Source organism: Giraffa tippelskirchi, chromosome 13, assembly GCF_054371585.1.
Source record: "Giraffa tippelskirchi isolate mGirTip1 chromosome 13, T2T-mGirTip1v1.2.pri, whole genome shotgun sequence".
Classification (NCBI taxonomy): Eukaryota; Metazoa; Chordata; class Mammalia; order Artiodactyla; family Giraffidae; genus Giraffa; species Giraffa tippelskirchi.
Window position 1 is genome coordinate 2,829,223 of NC_137287.1, and position 20,997 is coordinate 2,850,219.

The 20,997-nt window shown below is 52.7% G+C and overlaps 1 protein-coding gene across 1 annotated transcript in view; it reads left to right on the forward strand.

The window, feature by feature from the left end:
• The window catches only part of SDK1 (sidekick cell adhesion molecule 1), an 840,913-nt gene that overhangs the window by 737,774 nt on the left and 82,142 nt on the right, over positions 1-20,997 (forward strand). Inside the window, exons 31-32 of the transcript XR_014072186.1 lie at positions 1,068-1,157; positions 6,020-6,210. The gene's annotated coding sequence lies outside the window, so the exon portion shown is untranslated. The remainder of the gene's footprint in view (positions 1-1,067; positions 1,158-6,019; positions 6,211-20,997) is intronic.

The window sequence follows — 20,997 nt, forward strand, 5'->3', positions numbered from 1 at the left end:
ACAAAAATATCGAGATAGAGAGTAGATTTGTGGTTGCTGGGAGTTAGGAGGGTGGGGTTAGGGAGGTGGGGGTCACTATAAAAAGGCAGCAGGAGGTGACTGGACGGTCCGTGTTGGGACTGCGCTGGTGGTCACCCGAATCTTGAATGTGATCGAGTGAGGAGAACTGGTCACACACGTCTCATCAGTGTCCGTTGCTGGTGTTGCTCCCACACCGTGGTTTCATAAGCGAGGACCACTGGGCAAGACTGGGTGGAGGCGTATCAGAGCTCTCTGTACTTACTTTGCAGCTTCCTGTGCATCTGTGATCATTTTTAAGTAAGTTTTAAAAATCACAGTGAGGCACCCCGACACATCCACCAGGAGTTGTTTAGTCGCTCAGGCGTGTCTGACTCTTTGCGAACCCATGGACTGTAGCCCGCCGGGCTCCTCTGTCCACGGGATTCTCCAGGCAAGAATACTGGAGTGGGTTGCCATCCCCTTCTCCGGGGGGGTTCTTTCTGACCCAGGGATCCAACCCGGGCCTCTTGCATTGCAGGCAGATTCTTTACCATCTGAGCCACTGGGGAAGCCCCCACAGTCACCGTCAAATTGTAAACTTGCTAGAGGTTTGAACTTCACAGTCGTGGTTGCAAAGGAGGGGGACCACAAAGAAACTTTATTCTCTGTAACTGAACCCGCCCTGCTCCCTGAAACCCTACGCCGTCTCCCAGCATCCATATGACACTCTGGAATGTCCGCAGCCCCCTCCAGTCCCTCCTGCCGAGGGAGAAAGGAGGCAGGTGGACTGTGGGGGTGCCTTGGCCCCTTTCACGCTCTCACTCGCCCTCAGGCTCCCTCAGCCTGGGGCTGTGCTGTCCAGTACAGGAGCCACCAGCACATGTGGCTGCTTAACTCAACTAAAAACTTAAAATGTACTTCCTCAGTCAGACCAGTCACCATTCGGGGGTTCAGCATCACTTGTGGGTAACGCCCGCTGTTCTAGCACAGATGGTGGCTCATTTCCATCGTCGGGGACATTCTGATGGACAAAGCACCTTGACTCACAGCCTCTCTTTCCATCACAGGTGTGGGATATGGTGGACAGTTGTCATAGGAAACTGACTGTTCCTGGACCTCTGCCCCTCACTGGGACGTTTTGGGGGGAATCTTGAAAGGTGAGTGCGTTTCTGAGTCATTCTCCACAGCAGGTGGGACCCTTTGGTTTGTCCGGCTAATTCTGGGTCTTTCGTCCTCTGTCTTGGGGCCCTCTGACGTAGAGAGGTAGAGTCAGGAAAGCAAAGAGGAAAGAAGCAGGGACCCGGGGCAGTTACTGGACCCCCACAGAAAGAGAGGGTATGCCTGGCCGGAGGAGGAAACAGGGCCCCTTGCCAAGCCCCCGGCCCAGGCGGATGCACAGCTCTGGAATTCCAGCCTCCATCTTTCCTCATGTCCTGGAAGCCACTTCTGTCCTCTGCTCTGGGGAGACCACATCCATCTCCATCCAAAGCTGTCTCGGCACCAAGAACGCCGAGGCACAGCCAGGAGCGTGGAGATTGTCTCCATGATGAATCCCTCCGCTGCGGCTCAGCCCCACTTCTTGGATGAGTTTGCAAACGCAGGCGCCAGCTGGTGCTGACCTTTCAGGCTGAACCTCACAGACAGCTGCTGGAGACACTTGCTTTCCTGTCCCTGCGTGGGGATCTTCACAAGCCAGGAGCTGATGGTTTCCATTAATGCCTGAGCTCCTTCTGGACGGGCTTCCCTGGTGGCCCACATGGTAAAGAATCCAAAAGTCCTGGGTTCGACCCCTGAGTCAGGAAGATCCCCTGGAGAAGGAAATGGCAACCCACTCCAGTGTTCTTGCCTGGAGAATCCCGTGGACAGAGGAGTCCATGGGGTTGCGAAGAGTCAGACACGACTTAGCGACTAAACAGCAACAACAGTTTGAACCACACTATGTGCAGGGCTCTGAATCAGGTACAGGGCTAGGGTTCATATTTCCAGAACCTTCTTGGACAGGGTGATAGCTGAGGAAAGTCTTGAGAAACAAGGACCCAAGTAGAAGCCGATGCAGGCAGAATCCCAGAATCCGCTGGGGAAGACGGCCCGATGTCCTCCAGGCCGAAGGGCGGGTCCCGACATGGGGTTGCTCCTCCCATCCGTGCTCTTGACCAGAAGCGGGTCAAACGCAGCCTCCATGAGCTGACAGCTTCCATTCCCTCCTGCTAGAGCCGAGACAGGAATTAATCATCAGCTAATACGCTTAAAGCCCTTTTTCATATTCATTGTTCATTTCATACTCGGATGGCTTTGAAAAATACCGTTTGGTGCCTTGCAATCATGCCAGCATCTAAGATGTGGAAAATTTGCCTCTGAATTGAGATCATTTTTAGAACGTAAAGACAAGTTAATGCAGAAGTACCCACACCCATGGTGGCTCCCAAAATACTATTTATCTCTTTGCTGAAGTTAAAATAGCTGTATGTTAAGGAAGTTAGGATCTGAATGGGTTCCCTGTGTAAGATTCCAGGCCTTCCGGCTGGTGGCCTCCTGTATGGGGTGTGAGAGGTCCCAGGCAGACCCCTCCTGTCCACTGGTCTTGATAACTAGGTTTCTACGATTGGCTACGAATTTGTCCCGTTTCCCTCCCACCCCTGGGACATGGGGACGTGACACCTTGGGAACCTGCCAGCAGGTCCCAGCAACACAGGGCCCAGCAGTGGGAGGCCCCACGTGGCGCCTTCTCAGCCATTAGTGTTTCACCTGCACTTGCCTTTCAGGCAAAAGGGGCCAGAAGAAAGCAGAATAAACACAGAGGTGAAATTCTTAGAAGTAAAGCTGAAAGGGCCCCGGGAGGGCAGCCGCAGTCTTGTACACTGTGCCAGAGCCAGCTGTGGCACACTCAGCCCCAGGCGACAATCAGGAATGTCCCAGGCAGCCTGAGGCCTGCCCTGCGAGAGGGCCCACTCCACGGCAAGTGGTGAAGACCCCAGACCACAGCCAGTTCCCTGGAGAGTTAGGGGCTTAGACACCACCCACCTGTACACCAACACTAACCCTCCACCTAGAATTCAGACCAGTCTCCCCTCCTGCACAGGGATGATTTCAGCTCTCCTGATCGTTACGTCCTGGGAAGGTTTATATTCGGAGGCCGGACCTGAAAAAGCAGGAAAGTCAATTCAGGCTTCAAGAACGTGTTTAGAACCATCGTGAAACAGAAGTCCTTTTCTTGCTCAATCTGGGCTTCCCTGGTGGCTCAGACAGTAAAGAATCTCCTCACAACGCAGAAGACCCAGAATCAGTTCCTGGGTTGGGAAGATCCCCTGGAGAAGGAAATGGCAACCCACTCCAGTATTCTTGCCTGAAGGATCCCATGGACAGAGGGGCCTGGTGGACTACAGCCAGAGGGATCACAAAGAGTCGGACACAACTGAGCAACGAACACTTTTCACTTTCACTTTTCTTGCTCAATCTAAGGGATCAGAGTATCTCCTGCCTGTTTTAATTCACCTGAACCCTCCCCATCCACCCCATGCTTCAACAATTCTGGCCAACAGAGATATTGTACTAGATGCACCCACACGTCCTGTGGGCACTGGCTGCTGCGTGGCCGTGACTGTGCTTCAGATGTTTCCCCTCGTCCACTACCAGGGAGGCCTTCTTCTGCAAAACATTGAGAAGGAAGGGGCCTGGGATGAGTTCGTGAGGGCAGAAGAGTCTGCGGCCGCTGGGGAGGGGAGAGGCAGCAGCTGGGTCTCTCCGCGTCCAGGAGCTGGAGCACGTGGACGGAAGGGGCGCTGGTCCAGGAGCGCGGGCGTAAACAGCCACGATTTTCTTCGCCCTTTTTATAGACCATCGTGTGACGCCAGATGGGCCCCATCTGCCTCCTCCCCGGCCTGCACTTTATTAGGACAGCCTGAAAGGCTGAGAGCAGGTATAAAAAGAAATGGAGCTGGAAGTTACGACCCAGGGCTTTGGTCATCTGGGAGCTCCAGGCACCTGCTGGCCAGGCTGTGGAGCGTGGAGGCCCGTCCAGCTGGGCAGGCGGGAAACCCAGGCGGCTACGGGCAAGCTGGGGCTCAGGGCTAGGGAACCCTGGGGGGCTGCAGGAAAGTGGGGGTCAGGGCTGGGGGACCCTGGGGGGCTGCAGGGAAGTGGGAGTCAGGGCTGGGGGACCCTGAGGGACTGAACGTTGAGGGGTCGGGTCACAGGGCTGGGTCCTGAGCAGGGGTCTCCTGATGGGGTTCTTTATCCTGCTCCCTTGCTTTGTGCTGCCTCTAGTCCAGCGTTGACGAGCAGGACGAGGTCTGTGGCCTCAGCATGCGCTCCTTCCAGGTCTGATGGGCAGAGATGGGCTGGCTCCCAGGTGGGAGGCCTGAGCAGACACACAGGTCCACACGCTTGATTTACTGTTCTGCTTGCAAGTCTGACTGATGTTTGAACTAGGGCACCTGCGTTTCCATTTTGCACGGAGCCCTGCATATTTGTGTAAATGCTCCTGTGTGGGAAGGAGGCAGATGAGCAGGAAACAAATCAACCAGCAAAGAAGCAAAATAAATACAGACAGTGATACACTGGGTGGGAGAGCAACAGTGGACCCCAGGTTAGGGGGTGGGGGCCGGGCAGAGGGTGGGGACTGGCTTGGGTGGATGGCACACGTGGGGTCAGGTGTTCTAGAAGGCCCCTCGGGGGAGGCAGCCTCAGGACAGAGTGTCCCAGGTGGAGGGCCAGAATGGGCTCTGTGAACCCAGGGTGAAGGCCAGGGTAGCTGGGGTGCAGAAAACTCAGGGGAGGTAGGGCTTTGTAGACGGGATGGAGCTGGGCTGTGATTTCTCTGAGTGAGAGACCACTGACCAGCAGCGATGGGCTGGGACATATGCACGGGGCAAAAATGGAGGCAGGGAGACCAGTGCGGAGGCTGGGGGCCTGGTGGGAAAGAGCACAGCAGGCGTGGAGAAGTTGACTGGACTTGAAAGATTTGGGAGATGACACCGATGAGACTTGCTGCTGGGTTGGATGGGGTGTGTTTAAAAACAGAGAGTCAAGGACAGCGTTTAGGGTTTGTGTTGAGCAGTTGGGTAGAGGGCAGGAGCACTGAGGGGGAGTTGGGAGGAACAGTCTGATGGGACCAGAGAAATGTGTTTGGCCATGTTGGGTTAGCCATCTCAGGGAGACACTGGGCAGACCTCGATACCCATACACATCTAGGCACAGACTGTTCTGAGAAAGGAAAGGTTGTTGTTCAATCACCCAGCTGTGTCCGACTCTTTGTGACCCCATGGACTGTGGCACACCAGGCCTCTCTGTCCCTCACCATCTCCCAAAGTTCACCCAAGTTCCTGTCCTTTGCATCAGTGATGACATCCAGCCATCTCATCCTCTGATGCCCCTTCTCTTTCTGCCCTCAATCTTTCCCAGCATCAGGGACTGTCCCAATGAGTCAGCTGTATGAATCAGATGGCCAAAATACTGGAGTTTCAACTTCAGCATCAGTCCTTCCAATGAATATTCAGGGTTGTTTCTCTTAAGATTGACTGGTTTGATCTCCTTGCTGTCCAAGCGACTCTCAGGAGTCTTCTCCAGCACCATAGGCATCAATTCAAAGGCATCAATTCTTTGGTGCTCCACCTTCTTTACGGTCCAGTTCTTGCAACTCTATGTGACCACTGAGAAGACCATAGCCTTGACTATATGGACCTTTGTTGGCAGAGTAATGTCTCTGCTTTTCAACACAATCTCCGCTTTTACACAAACCCTAAAAGAGCCCTGAAAGTAACCAGTGGGCCTCTGTCTCACCCAAACACCCCAACCCAGCGCAAGAGACTCAATAATAAATACATGATGACATCCAATGAGATACGGGACAGTCCAGCACAATCTCACCCACAGCTCTCCGCATCCTCTGTTATGACAGTTATTCCACCGGCCCTGGGCAAGCAGAGGTGCTCGAGTTGAATTCTGAAGGGCAGAGTTATTTTTCTTAGCATCCAGCCTTGGACACATTCAGTAGCCACTTAATAAACACATTTCTTTCCAGCAGGTGGACCCTTAAAGGCAAATGAGTCCCTCAGGCTCTGGTCCCCAGGGAACGTCTCAGGGGGTCTGTAAGAAGACCCTGAAGATCCATTGGGTGACCCTCTCCAAGGGAACACTGCTGATGACCCCCGTCTGAGTCCTGGTCCCCGATCGCAAGCACTGACCAGAGCCTGAGGAGTTGAATTCTGAAAGGTAAGCAGGCTGGACACGCAAATTCCTGGTAATTCTCAGGGTTGTGTCATCTTGGAACTTTCCTTTGATTAGGAGATAAGTTTATATACGGTGAAATGCCCAGACCCTAAGCACACCATGAGTGAGCTCTGATAAACATATATACCAGGACTTCCCTGCTTTTCCACGGGTTAGACTTCATCCTCCACTGCAGGGGTTCAGGTTTGATCCCTGGTCAGGGAGCTGAGCCCACATGCCTCACGGCCAAAAAACCAAAACATGAAGCAGAAGCAATGTTTTGACTATTTCAATGAAGACTTTTAAAATGGTCCACATCAAAAAAAGTCTTTAAGAAAAACCCAAAACACGTATATACCAGCATGACCACCAAACCATACCACTCGAGATATGGAATAGTTTCATCGCCGTGGGAAGTTCCCTGGGGCCCCTTTCAAGCCAGGCTGCGCAGCCCCATGAGGAACCAGCATTCTGACTTCTGTGACTGTAGATTAGTCTGGCTGGCCGTTGACCTTCAAAAATAGGACCCATCCAGTCTGTATTTTCATGTCATTTGTCCTCTTTTGTTCCCGAGCAAGTGTCCCTTGTATGGAGGCTTATCCCGTCTCCTGGGGGCAGACGCCTGAGTTGTCCCCAGTTTGGGGCTAAAACCAACCCTGCTGCCACCATCATTCTCAAAAAAGCCTTTTTGGGGTCCACATCTCCATTTCCCTGGGGTTGATCTCTAGAGGTGGATGCATCATAGAATTTTTTTAAAGGAATGTAGAAGTGGGGCTTCCTACCCAATCCGAGACAGCCTCCGCCCACTCAGTGGTGACACCATCGTAAAAAGATAATTCGAATGTTCGCCTGGAGCATCCACGCCACTCTCTCAGCCGAGGGGTTTTACCATCTCCATTGTGCACACTGTGCGCGGAATTTAATTACCTGTGTTGAGGAAAGTGACACCAGGACCAGCTTGGAACGGCTGTAACTCTGAGGGGTTTATGGCCACATATTAAAACCAAAGCCATGGGGAGACTGGCTTGGAGCCAGACAGATCAGCAGCAAGAAGGGTAAAGATGTGTCGAAAATAAAATTTAATTTTCCAGCTGTGGTTACGAGCAAGCCATTTTCCGGCTTGGCTGTGGGGTCGCAGCCTAACGAAGGAGGCCAGCCCCGAGGCTGCGCTGGAGGCGGGCGAGGAGCGGAGCGGGGAGGACACAGCAGGCCACCAGCTGCCGGATCTGCCCGGGGCACGGCCCCCAGGGAGGAGGCCGGGTCTGTGGCCTTCTCTGCATAAATCCACAGGGTCACAATCAAGGGGATCGCCTGGAACGTAGCTAACGAGATGGCTTTTCACAACAGGTCGGGCCGAGCAGGAGTTGGTTCTGTGTCCACCTTGGAGCAGGGACGGCAGAGCCTGTCTGTGGTCAGAGCAGCCGTGGCCCCTGCAGGGCCTGGCCGGCCCCCACCTTGGCCTGTTCCACCGACTCTGAGCCCCAGGCAGGCCCACGAAGGAGTTTTCCCTCGTTTGTAGTTTCTTTCAGAGGCAAAGACTCAGGTAAAGACAGACTTGCTAAGCGTGGTCTTCGGCAAACACGGCTCTCCTGCCTCTCTGCTCCTGGGTGATGACAGGTGGTGACAAGTGGGGAGACGCCCCCCTCGACCTTGAACCCGAGCATGAGGAGGCTCTAGTGCAAAGAGGACTGACCCAGGAATCGTGCGTACGCACCCAGGATGGAACGGCTGGGTCATATGGCAAGTCAATGTTTAATTGTCTGATGAACCCCCCGTTTCCCCAGCGTCTGCACCATTTTCCATTCCCACCAGCAGTGGGTGACGGTTCTGCTTTCTGCACATCTTTGCCAACTCTTGTTTGTTTGTTTGCTTTAACATTTATTTGTTTGTTTTGGGCCTCATCCGGCCTTAGTTGCAGCACGTGGAACAGGCTTCTCTCTCGTTGGGCATGTGGGCTCGTTAGTTGCAGCACTCGGGCTTAGTTGCTCTGTGGCACGTGGGATCGTGGTTCCCTGACCAGGGATGGAACCCATGTTCCCTGCGTTGGAAGGCAGATTCTCAACCACTGGACCACAAGGGAAGTCCCCCTACTCTTGTTTTTGTCTGAGTTTCTGATCCTAGCTGTCCTACCTGGTGTGAAGTGGTATCTCGTTGTGGTTTTGATTAGCATTTTCCTGATGGCCACTGATGTTAGTTCCTAAAGTTCTTCCCAAATTCCAAAGTCCTATGATTCTAGACCGTATTTTGTAACAGGTTTACCTTGCAACATAGGGGTATGAAAGAGGAGTCTCCCAGGTTAATTTCTAGGACATATTCATGGGTCCCTCACAGTGTCACAAAGAATTTAACCTGCCCCCAAGAACTCTGGCCCTTCCTTGCCCTCAGCTTTGGGAGGTGATCTCAGAGCCCCGGGAATGTCATGCCTGATGGAAGTGTTTGTTTTGCCAGAGATCCTGTATATGTGCTAAGCAGCCTCCAGTCGTGTCCAACTCTTTGCAACCCTGTGGACTGTAGCCCGCCAGGCTCCTCGGTCCATGGGATTCTCCAGGCAAGAATACTGGAGTGGGCTGCTATGCCCTCCTCCAGCAGATCTTGGGCCACAGCCAATAGTCAAAATGTGAAATAGGCCTGGGGCTTTGAGTTTGGGGATGTTAACCTCCAGAGGGGCCACACAGGGAGTCGGCCGAGCCTTGGCTCGGCGCTTCCCCAGCTGGCGGCGCTCAGTGTCACGAGCCGGGTGGGCTGCAGTCCATGGGGTAGCAGAGTCGGACACGACTTAGCGTCTGCACAACAGCAAAGGCAGGACAGACAGAGGATGGTGAGAGAGGGCCGGATGAGGAGACTCGCTCTTGGTAACTTTACCCTTTAGATTTATAGCAGATGACTTTAGAGTTAATTTTCAGTCCATTGTCCCTGTGTGGAATAAAACCCAAGACTGTAATCCACAACAAAAACATTTTAATGGGTTTTCTTTATTGTTGGATGTCCAGTTCACAATTGACTATCCCTTTCATCAAAACAGGCTGTCACTACGGGCTCATAGAGGTGGGAATTGCAATTGCTTTGTCAAAAGTCACAGGACCGTATCAGAGGCCCAAGGCCACCTGTGTAAAACACGGGGGAGTGGGGTGCTGACCCCCAAAGCCACTTGCCTTCTATAGAGACCTCTTTTGCTCCACCAGTGAACTAGACTTTGCAGAATCCTGGATTCCTTTTCACCCTTTGGCCACCAGCATAGTCACAGCAAGTGAACACAGGCAGTGAAAGTCCTGTGCACAAAAGGACCCAAATTTATAGGGAGCAGAGACATAAGAGCCTAACAGGAAAATCCTAAAACCCTCTTGGGTGGGTTTCTCTAATCTGTTGATAAGAGCAACTGGAAGACTTCTGGGGAGCTGCTGAGACACGGATGGTAAAGACGACTTGGGATCATTTTTAAGCCAAACAAAATAATGTAATTCATATTAACCAGCTGCTTTGTGAACCCAGAGTCATCCTGCCCAGGTTAGCCCAGCACCTCCCCTGGAAGATTATTTTTTCCACTGAGAGTTACATTCACGGCCCTAAAACCATGGTCTCCGAGCTGGATATTTGGGAAGATGTCCAATAGCGTGGTGACTGCGGCCGCTTTCCTCAGGCGGGATGGGGGACAAGGCAGAGTCATTGGCCAGACGCAGCCTGGGGGCGGCCATGGGGCAAGGAAGCGGCAGAGAGGTGGCTGATAAAGCACAGTGACCGCCACATCTCATTGCTCATCTTGTGGTTGAGCGGCAGGCTTCGAGCTCTCTGCAAGGCAGCATTTCTCCCATCCGCTCCAGATGTCTGTCTGTGCCCCCAGAGACCAGGACCTTAACCCAGACTGGACACAAACACTGCCGCACCAGTGGGGGTGCTCACGTCCTCTCCAGGGCAGGGTTTGCGGGGGGGGGGGGGGGGGGTTGGGGCTTGACTCTGGCTCTCAAACTGATGGAGCCACCCACTCTGATAGGTGCTGCTGCTGCTAAGTCGCTTCAGTCGTGTCCGACTCTGTGCGACCCCATAGACGGCAGCTCACCAGGCTCCGCCATCCCTGGGACTCTCCAACCAAGAACACTGGAGTGGGTTGCCATTTCCTTCTCCAGTGCATGAAAGGGAAAAGTGAAAGTGAAGTCGCTCGGTCGTGTCCGACTCTTAGCGACCCCATGGACTGTAGCCTACCAGGCTCCTCCGTCCATGGGATTTTCCAAGCAAGAGTACTGGAGTGGGGTGCCATTGCCTTCTCAGACTCTGAGAGGTACATGGGGCCAAAGCCAACACCATACACAACAAAGTGTGAGCTGACCAAGAACTCGCCCCGGAACATCGTGCTCTTCCAGCACTCACCAACAACGAGGTTGAAGACAGCGGCAGCACAGACACCCTGCGAGTCAGCCAGAAGCATGTGCTGTGTGTTTTTTTTTTTTTTTTTTTAGCAGCTTATTGAGTTCATGTGCCATGTAATTTACCATTTTGTCATTGTTCAGTCACTAAGTCGTGTCCGACTCTTTGCAACCCCATAGACTGTAGCACACAAGGCTCCTCTGTCCACAGGGTTTTTCAGGCAATAATTCTGGAGTGGGTTGCCATTTCATTCGCCAGATTTACCATTTAAAGGGTGCAATTCAGTGGTTCTGTTAAAAATTTTTATTGACATACAGTTGACTTAACAACTGTATTTCAATTTAAAAATTGTGTTTCAAGTACACAGCAAAGTGATTCAGTCATAAACATATACATAACTGATTCATATTGTGAATCACATGGTCGTACACCTGAGACACGATTTTTTAATAAAAATGTGGTTGTAAGTCAACTGTATTTGACTTCCCTGATGGCTCAGTGGAAAGAATCTGCCTTCAATGCAGGAGACGCAGGAGACAGGGATTCAATCTCTGGATCTGGAAGATTCCCTGCAGAAGGAAATGGCAACCCACTCCAGTGTTCTTGCCTGGAGAATCCCATGGACAGAGGCACCTGGAGGGCTACAGTCCATGGGGTCACGAAGAGTCCAACACAACTTAGCGGCTAAACAACACCAACAGTACATAGGCCCATTCCCTCCCCACCCCAGCCCTAGGGCTAAGCTCATCGGGAAGATAGTTTGCTGAGAGAAGTGAGCTTCTGGGGGCAACTTGGAAGCAGAGGGAGTTTCTCTCAGATGAAAAAGCAGTGTCTCCTGGGCACACGCAGGAGGGGCTACAGGCCCCCCTCAACGGCGGGGCCCGGGCCAGGCCTGTAGGCCCCACACTGTGCCCGGACCTCAGAGGCGGTGGCCAATGATGTCCCCAGGGTGTGGCTCTCAGCCTGGACTGTCCTCTGCCCCAGACCTGGTTCAGGGCAGACAAGCAAGCTCCAGACTTGGGGGTCCGTAGGAGCTGGCACTGGGGGTCTCTTCTCAGCGGCCTCTGACCCATGCAGCCCCCAGCTCTCTGTGCCCCCCCGGGAACTCCCAATCCCAGGATCGACCTACAGAAGAAGCCAGGGTGGGAGCCGGTCATCAAAATGCCTCTCGTGTTCCCACCAGCCAAGCAGGACAGGGACTCAGAGACACACCTGAGCTGGTGTCAAGACCCTGAAGACATAGGACATTTCTGAAACACCCGAGTTGTGGACGGAGACCCCCCTCAACCACACCCCTACCCCAGCCCCACATGCACCAAAATAAATAGTAAACAGAGACGTAGCCTTTGCAGAAAGAAGAATTTTTAACAGATATGTGAGGCCATCAAAACCAGGGAATCTTATTCAGCCAAACGATTACAGCTTGGGTTTTATTTCTAAGCGTCTTTTTAGCATTACGCTGTCACCTATAATAAGTGGCTTTGCTTGAGCAAATGGTGGAGGATCCTAATTGGCCCTGGAAAAAGGATTTTTCATACATCTCAGGGGCGGAAGGATGAGCAGCATATGCAGTTACACTAATGGCTTCATTTTTTAAGATACTGAGTATTGTTTATGTGCGGTTCTTATTTTATTGCTCGCAGATTAACAATTGCTCATCCCAAGAGAGGGCTGAGTATGAACCAGAAGGGCTGGGAGGCACCCTGCATTCCTGGCTGTATCCCGCCTCCCTGATTGGTACCCCCCACCCCCCCCCGCCCAATGCTGAGGTCAATAACCAGCTCTGATTTCTGCTGAGTCAGTTTGCTGTGATCTGCCTTGTCCTCCCTCGTGACGTTCATTATGTCTCCAGATGAGAGCGGGGGCCCTGACACAGAGCTGATCTCAATGGAGGAAAAATGTATCTCTCCTTCTCGGGCCTCCTCCCTTCATTTTGACTTTCAGCTCCTCCCTCGTCTGGCCAAGGTCTGTAATCAAGAGTCACGTGGCTCCCAGGCCTCTGTCTGGGTGAGATGGGGAGACGTTGGTGGTGCTTTGTCTTCAGAATCCAGAGTTAATGTAGGGATGGAAGGACTTTATTCTCCATCCCTTTCTTGTGAAACACCTTCCCTGTTTTAAAATAGCCCTCCCTCCTGGAAATCTGTTAAATGTCTTCTGGGAATTTATTCCATATATGGTTCGTCTCATGGAAAGAGAACTCTGCCTCCAGGTACCCAAAAATAAGAGCAAAGTTCAAACAACTTCCCCCAAAAAACACTTTTCTCTTTTTTTAACAAAAGAAATGTATTGCCTCACAGTTCTGGAAACCACAAGGCCAAAATTAAGGTTTCTCAAACAGCTGGCCCCTCTGGAGGGTCTGAGGGAAAACATTCTCCATATCTCCTCTCAGCTTCTGTTGGTTGCCCGGGATCCTTGGCTTTCTTTGGTTTCTCTCTGTTCCTTTTTCACGTTGTCTCGCCGTCTAGCTCTCTGTGTCTCAGCTGTTACTCCTTTCAGCTCGTGCTGGAGGTCAGCAGTGGCTCACTGCGGGGGCATCAGCAGCAGCAGTCTCTGAAGGTGCCCCCTGGCACAAACCCTCCTGGAGGCTGCCACTAACTCTACCCTCAAACCCCTTTTCTTAAAGAGACAATAATCTTTGGTCCAATTTAGAAAGAGAACCGACGTCAGGCACCTCCACTTTCCCAGCACTTCAGGTGTTCGTTCCCCAAATGTACCACGTGGTGTGGTGAGCTCTTGAGCACGTGAAAGTGAAGACTTGCCCCGACACCAGCCTGCCACGAGGGACACCCTCCCCTAATGGTCATTAAGAAAGGCCTGTCTAGTTTGTTTCACTTTTTCTATTTCATATTCAGTGTTACCATTTCATTTAGTTTGTTTTCCAATTTCTCCATCTCTTCTTTTTATGTTTTCTCAAGCCTTTATCAAGCATTAGAACAGTTTTTCTATACATATATTTAAGTAATATGTATAGTATATGTATTTTGGAAAACATGAATTTTTGCCTAACTAAAAAATTGGCATATTGAAAAAAAAAGAAAAGAGAGAAAACAAAGGCCACCAGGTGAGCCCAGAGTACTGAGCATCGGGACTAAGACCCCGGGGGGAGGAAGGGAAACTGCCACCTCTGTTGTCTGTGGCTGAGGAGAGAGGATGGTTGATGAAATCAGCACCCAAACAGCACAGGGAGTCCAGAGATGGTCCTTGATCCCTTTGATAATCTGATCTCCACCTTTTGAGGCCCACGTGCCAAAAAATGTGATGTAGAAGCACCCCTTAGGTGCCCCTCAAACCCTCACCCCTGTAGCATCTTCCCAACTTAGCCTCATGACAAATAGGAGGGGAAAAAAGTGGAAGCAGTGACAGATTTTATTTTCTTGAGCTCCAGAATCACTGCAGACAGTGACTGCAGCCATGAAATTCAAAAGACGCTTGCTCCTTGGAAGGAAAGCTGTGACAAACCTAAGCAGCATATTAAAAAGCAGAGACATCACTTTGCTGACAAAGGTCCATATAGTCAAAGCTACATGGTTTTTCCAGTAGTCATGTATGGATGTGAGGGTTGGACCATAAAGAAGGCTGAGCACCAAAGGATGCTTTCGAACTGTGGTGTTGGAGAAGACTCTCAAGAGTCCTGTGAACTGCAAGGAGATCAAACCAGTCAGTCCTAAAGGAAATCAACCCTGAATATTCATTGGAAGGATTAAAGCTGAAGCTCTGATACTTTGGCCATCTGATGCCAAGAGACGACTCACTGGAAAAGTCAGCTGACGCTGGGGAAGATTGAAGGCAAAAAGGAGAAGGGGGTGATAGAGGATGAGATGGTTAGATAGCATCACCAACTCAATGGACATGAATTTGAGCAAACTCATGTTTGCTTTTTTGCCTTGGGGTCACAAAACGGCTGCAGCAACACCAGATATCACTACTGTTTGTCTGTAAAACAGAACAATCCCTTGTTCTCAGTCCCCATCAGGGTGGCTAACTTTGGAAGGATATCCCAAATGAAGGCAACCCCAGAAGGTCACCTGGCCACGTCCTCTATCCAAACGTCACACGCTGTCTAGAATTAACCTGGCGACAGGTTACGTTGTGAGGACCCAGAAATGTTCATAGTTGCGGCTCTGAGATCAGCAGTCTGCTTCAGAAGGGAAAACAACACCACAATTGGATGCCCTGGAGAAACCTCAGCGCTGCAAGTCCCCGTCACGTAAGCGGGTGAAGTGAGCCGCACTCCGTCTTTAGCCGCCGGGGAGCCGGAAGGAGGCAGACACGGCCCTAGCAGCACCGCTGCCGGCTCTCTCGGCTCATTTCCATCCCGGGGTTACAATGTCTGGCAGTGGATGGTGGCGCCTACCAAGATTCTGCTTTCCGTTTTCTCAGTAGTGCTTGCACATTCATTTCCTTGGAGTTTTTACTGTTTTTGTAGGATCATTACCTGTCTCCAAAGTGCATCTGGGCCATTGTCCATGGAGAGCTCTGGCTTAGATTTTGCCCGGGACAAAACTACCAAGGTTGTCGGGACTGGCAGTCAAGAAGGCACTAACCCAGACACATTCTGCCCTCCTTGTCTGCTCTCACTGTCAGCCCATCGAGTAGGTTTTCTGTCACCGGCCTAAACTGCTACTTGCCGCAGTCCCTCTGCCTCCCGCCGCAACCCCTTCTACTGCCGTGTCTCAAGAGGCCGCGTCCTTGGCTCCTTCTAACCGGAACAAAGTGACTCGTTAAACTGTCCCATTGCCTTTCAGAATGAATGTGGCTGCGTAGGAACATTTTTCTACGTTTTCCTCCTGGAAATCAGGCATTAGGAGCACAGAGAATTTCAAAGCCCTATAAACTCGGGGAAACCAGAAAACAGATATAGTCGCAGAGTTCAAAGTACGTGCACAGACTGACAAAGCAGGACCCGACGGGAGGGGAGGGAAGTGAAGAACGCGGGGGCACCAGTGGCAGTGAGGAGTGTGGTGTTTCAGAGGAGGGGTTCAGCAACAGTGGGCGTGGGGGCCGGGGCGGGAGGCGGTGGGGGAGCATCCTCGGACGAGTTTTGTTCAGAGAAGCAGAGGAGGCCAGACTGTAAAGCCTGGATGATGAGGAAAATGCAACCCAAAACACAATGAGATGTGATCCCACAGCTGTCAGAATGGCCTGCATCAAAAAGAACACAAATAACTGATGCTGGAGAGGGTGTGGGAGAAAAAGGAGCCCTGCTCCACGATTGGCGGGAGTGTAATTGGTGCAGCCACTGTGGAGAACAGTATGGCAGGTCCTCAAAAAAACTAAAAACAGAGTTACTATATGACTCAGCAATTCCATTCCTGGGTATATACCTGGGAAAGAGACACGGATTTGAAAATATACATGCACCCTAATGTTTATAACAGCATTATTTACAATAGCCAAGGCATGGGAGCAGTCCAAATGTCCATCAACAGATGAGTGGCTAAGGAAGGTATAGAATATATATACAAGGGAGTAATACTCAGCCATAAAAAAGAATGAAGTGTTGCCATTTGCAGCAACAGGGAGGGACCTGGAGGGCATGATGCTTAGTGCAATCAATCAGAGAAAGACAGATCCTGTATGATATCACTCATATATGGAGTCTAAAAAATACATCTAGTAAATAAAACAAAAAAGCAGCTGAGTCACAAAGAACATATTAGTGGTTACCAGTGGGGAGAGTGGAAAGGGGGCAGTATAGGGGTAGAAGGGGAAAAATGGGTGATTGCGGGATGATATGAAATCAGGGGGGTGAAACTTTGGAAAGGCACGGTAGGATTTAAAGAATCTTTCACTCAATTTAAAAAAAGAAAATGGGTGAGACGTCTCCCCACTCGGGCAGGAGAGAAGAAATGCCCTCCGCGGGGCGGACCCCGTTCTGCGCTCCCCCAGGCGCTCCCCGTCTCCTTTGCACGTGTTAACAGCGCGCCATCCACGAGCACGTGGCCGCCCGCGTGCCCCAGCCCCCCCCCCGCACGCCGCGCGGTCACGTGGCTCTGCGGGGCCAATGGGGTGCGAGCGGGAGGGCCGCACGCCTGGCGCCCGAGGGAGCCGCCCGTGCGGGGCTCCGGCGTCTCTCCGTCGCCGCCGCGGTGGCAGGGCCGGCTCCCCGGGCCGGGTGTGCACGGAGGCGCGGGCGCCCCCACCCCCGGCAGCGGGCCGGGCGCCCCGGGACTGCCGTGTCGGGAGCGCTGACAGCGGCCGTGACTCCTGCACGCGTGCCCCGCGCCCCGCGTGGCTCAGCCGTCGTGTGGACGGGCGCCCAGCGTGGCTGCGGCCCGGCAGGAGCCTGGGCCTGTGCCGGCGGGCCCCGCGGGAATGCGGTGCGCGGCTCCTCCGGCCCCTCAGCGCCCAGCCGCCCCTCCAGGGCCGACAGCAGCTCCGCGTCTCCGGGCCGCCACTCCGCCTGCAGTCTCCGGTGAGCTTCCACTGCTTGTGTTTCATCCAGGAGCCCAGACTTCCGAAAAGGTTGCCTGGAAAGCCTCCACTGTTGTGTAACTCAGAGATGTCTTCTCGGCAACACTCCCTACACCCCGCCTTCCCCCCGCCCCACCCTTACCCCCGGACCCGCACCCCAGCTCTACCCTTACCCTCACCCCCACCCCCCCAAAACTAACCCCACCCTACCCGCACCCTTATCCCCACCCCCACCCACCCCCAAACTAACCCCACCCTACCCGCACCCTTATCCCCACCCCCACCCTCACCCCCACCCACCCCCAAACTAACCCCACCCTACCCGCACCCTTATCCCCACCCCCCCTCACCCCCACCCCCCCAAACTAACCCCACCCTACCCGCACCCTTATCCCCACCCCCACCCTCACCCCCACCCCCCCAAACTAACCCCACCCTACCCGCACCCTTATCCCCACCCCCGCCCTCACCCCTACCACCCTCACCCCCACCTCCACCCACCCCCACCCTCACCCCCACCCCCCCAAACTAACCCCACCCTACCCGCACCCTTATCCCCACCCCCGCCCTCACCCCCACCCACCCCCCCAAACTAACCCCACCCTACCCTCACCCTTATCCCCCCACCCCCCTCACCCCCACCCCCCCAAACTAACCAACCCCACCCTACCCGCACCCTTATCCCCACCCCCACCCTCACTCCCACCCACCCCCCAAACTAACCCCACCCTACCCTCACCCTTATCCCCCCACCCCCCTCACCCCCCAAACTAACCCCACCCTACCCGCACCCTTATCCCCACCCCTGCCCTCACCCCCACCCCCCCTCACCCCCCACCCCCACCCCCCCAAAACTAACCCCACCCTACCCTCACCCTTATCCCCACCCTCACCCTTATCCCCCCCCTTACCCACGCCCCCAGCACGGTTAGCGGAACCTCTCCTGAGTTCTCTGCCGAGTCTAAGGGCTCCTTCACCCACGCTGGGCAGCCAGACGCTCGTTCACTGATTTTCTAAAATCTCAAACTCTTGGTTGTGAAATGGCTTCTAGTTGGAGGATGTGCTGGGTTCGGAGAAAAACAAGCAGACCTGACGTGCACAGTCCGTGTTTCTCAGATGATGCTCATTCTGTAGAAAAGTCGTCGTCTTCTCAAATGCAATCTTTGCCCAATCGTCCTTGTATAAAGAGTTGAAAACCAGCCTGATTGTGGTGGGTTCAGGGCCCCCCGCTTCCCTGTTCCTCAGCCAGCCTCAGGGATCAGAAGGCGTGAGTCTCCCAGCCTCTGTGCGGTCCACACAGACCCCTTGATCCCGTCACAGTGAGTAGAAGTCGCAGACTCACAGCTAATGTTCATGGCAACCCGTGGAGAGTCTCACAAACGTTTTGCTAAGTGATAGGAGAACCGGGGGCAAAATGTACATACTTGCATTCAAGGGTGTGAAATTCTAGAACAGACAAAACAAACCCATAGTGATGGAGGCTGATCAGTATTCGCTCCTGGGGATGGGTGCTGAGAGTGACCGGGTACTGGAAAGCTCTAGATCTTGAGGGAGGCCTGGCTCACACAGGTGTGTGCACTTGTCCGTGCTCATCAGGTTGCAAGGAGAACTTGTGTGTTTCACACAGCGGATGTGGGGCTGAGGGTCCGCAGAGCAGTTGGTCTGTTGTTGCTGAACCGAGTGGGGGTGGGAGGTGACAGAGTGAGAGCTGAGGCTGGACGGACCGGGTGGAGGCAGCCACCGGCTGCCCCCAGGTGACCGTTGAGCTGTATTAACTGGGATGCGCTGAGTGTAGTCTGAGAGCCTGACGCCGCCGACACTGTACAAGCTTTGCTTTATTGTGCTCACGGACACTGTTATTTGTTTTGTTTGTTTACAACTTGAAGGTCTGTGGCCACTCCGAGTCCAGTAGGTCTGTGGGCACCGTTTGTCCAGCGGTGTCAGCTCCCTGCGTGTCTCTGTGTCCCAGTGCGGTAGGCCTGGCAGTGTTTCAAACTTTTTATTATTATTTTCATTATACTTACAGTGACCTGTGGTCAATTCTTTTTTCATTTTTTTTTTAATTTTCATTCTTTTTAGTTGACGGATAATTGCTTTACAATGTTGTGTTGGTTTCTGTGTGCAACAACGTGAATCAGCCATAAATATGCATATGTCCCCCCGCCTTTGCGTTCAATCTTTGATGTCACTATTCGAATTGTTTTGGGGTATCGTGAACTGTACTGTGTAAGATGGTGAGCTTAACTGTTGAGATGACAACAGAGGATTTAGAAATAAGATAAACTGAGTTGCTAAGGCAGTGGCCGAGTTTGAGAGGATTAGATTTTGAAAGTAGTTCTGTGGGTAAAATGCTATCAGCACTGCAGGCCACAGAGAAATTGTTCATAAAAGGAAAAGTCAATTGATGCAGCAGACATCATTGTTGTCTTATTTTAAGAAATTTCAGCATCACTCCCCCATCAGTCAGCAACCACCAATACTGAGGCGAGATCTTCTGCCAGCAAAACCTTTAAGACTCAATGAAAGCTCAGATGATGGTTTGCGTTTTATAGCAGTAGTTTTAAATTAAAGTATGCCTATTGTTTTGTTAGACATAACGCCATTGCACACTTAATAGACTATAGTGTAGTGAAAACAGAACTTTTCTACGCCCTGGGAAATCACAAACAAAATCCAAGTGACTTGATTCACTGCAGTGGTCTGGAACGGTCCACAGTCTGAGGTCTGGCTGTATTCTCGGAGGATAGTTGTCAGTGTGTCAAGGGGGCACTTCCAGCTTCTCGCTGTGAACCCTGCTATGAATTCTGGCTGCCCCGTACCCTAGCCTCTCCTCTGGGTCTGGGGGACCAAGCAGAGCGGCCTCTGCCTCCTGCCAGGCTGGCCAGGAAGTGGGAGGGGCTCATTCCCTGGGCTACAGTTTCTCCAGTCTTGGAATCGGTGCCAGGAGCCCAAGGAAAAGGGACCTCGTGGGTCCATCCTGCCAAGAGTGAGCATGGCAGAGCTGCTGGGGGCAGTGTCAGGAGCCAGCCACTGAGGCAGCCCCAGCGTGTGCCATCCAAGTGGTGCCCAGGATGGGGCTGCAGTGTCTTCCCGTTTGAGTCCGGGCTTTGTTGATTATTTAAATTGAAGTAGAGTTGATTTGCAGTCTTGTGTAGTTTCAGGTAGGTATTCAGCAAAGTGATTCAGTTATACATTCATAATCTTTCTCATTCTTCACCGTTATAGGCGCTTACAAGTTACTGCGTACGGTTCCCTGTGCTGCACAGGGGGTCCTTGCTCTTTGGAGTTTGCAGTGTGGTCATTGGCAAAGCTTCACCAGGGTTTGAGCCAGATTCTGTTTCTGTTGCTCGTAACTCACACCCTCAGTCCAAACACTCTTCTGCTCTGAGGGTTGGTACTTGGGTTTGAAGGTCACCATGGCAGAGATGTCAAGAAGAGATGGAGGGTGGAGTTTGAAGCTCAGCTCCCTCCTTCCCACGTCATCTAGCTGTAATGAGATCCTCGTCTTTCTGTCTCTGGGCCTGCTCGCCTAGGAATTCCCGAGTTCCAGCAGACGATCCGAGGGTCTCGCGTGCGCATGTGCAGTCGCTCAGTCGTGTCCACTCTTTCCGACCCCACCAGGCTCCTCTGTGCATGGGATTCTCCAGGCAAGAATACTAGGGTGGGTTGCCATTTCCTCCTCCAGGAATCTTCCCAACCTTCCCAATTTTCCTCCTCCAGGGGATCTTCCCAACCCAGGGACGAAACCTGTGTCTCCTGTGGCTTTTGCATTGGCAGATGGGTTCTTAACCACTGAGCCTTCTGGGAAGCTCTTTGAAGGTCTCATCTGGTGTTAGAGACGTGATAATGTGTGTAACTAGGAAGTCATTCCTGATAGTACTCGATGCCACCACTCAGCTGCACTGGGCGATGGCACTGTCCCTGTGCTGATGGAGTGGGGAACCCCCTGGGAGAAGCAGTGTCCCGACGGTCCCAACAGCAATGCCACAAAGGCTCTCTGTCGCCTGCTTTCTCTCT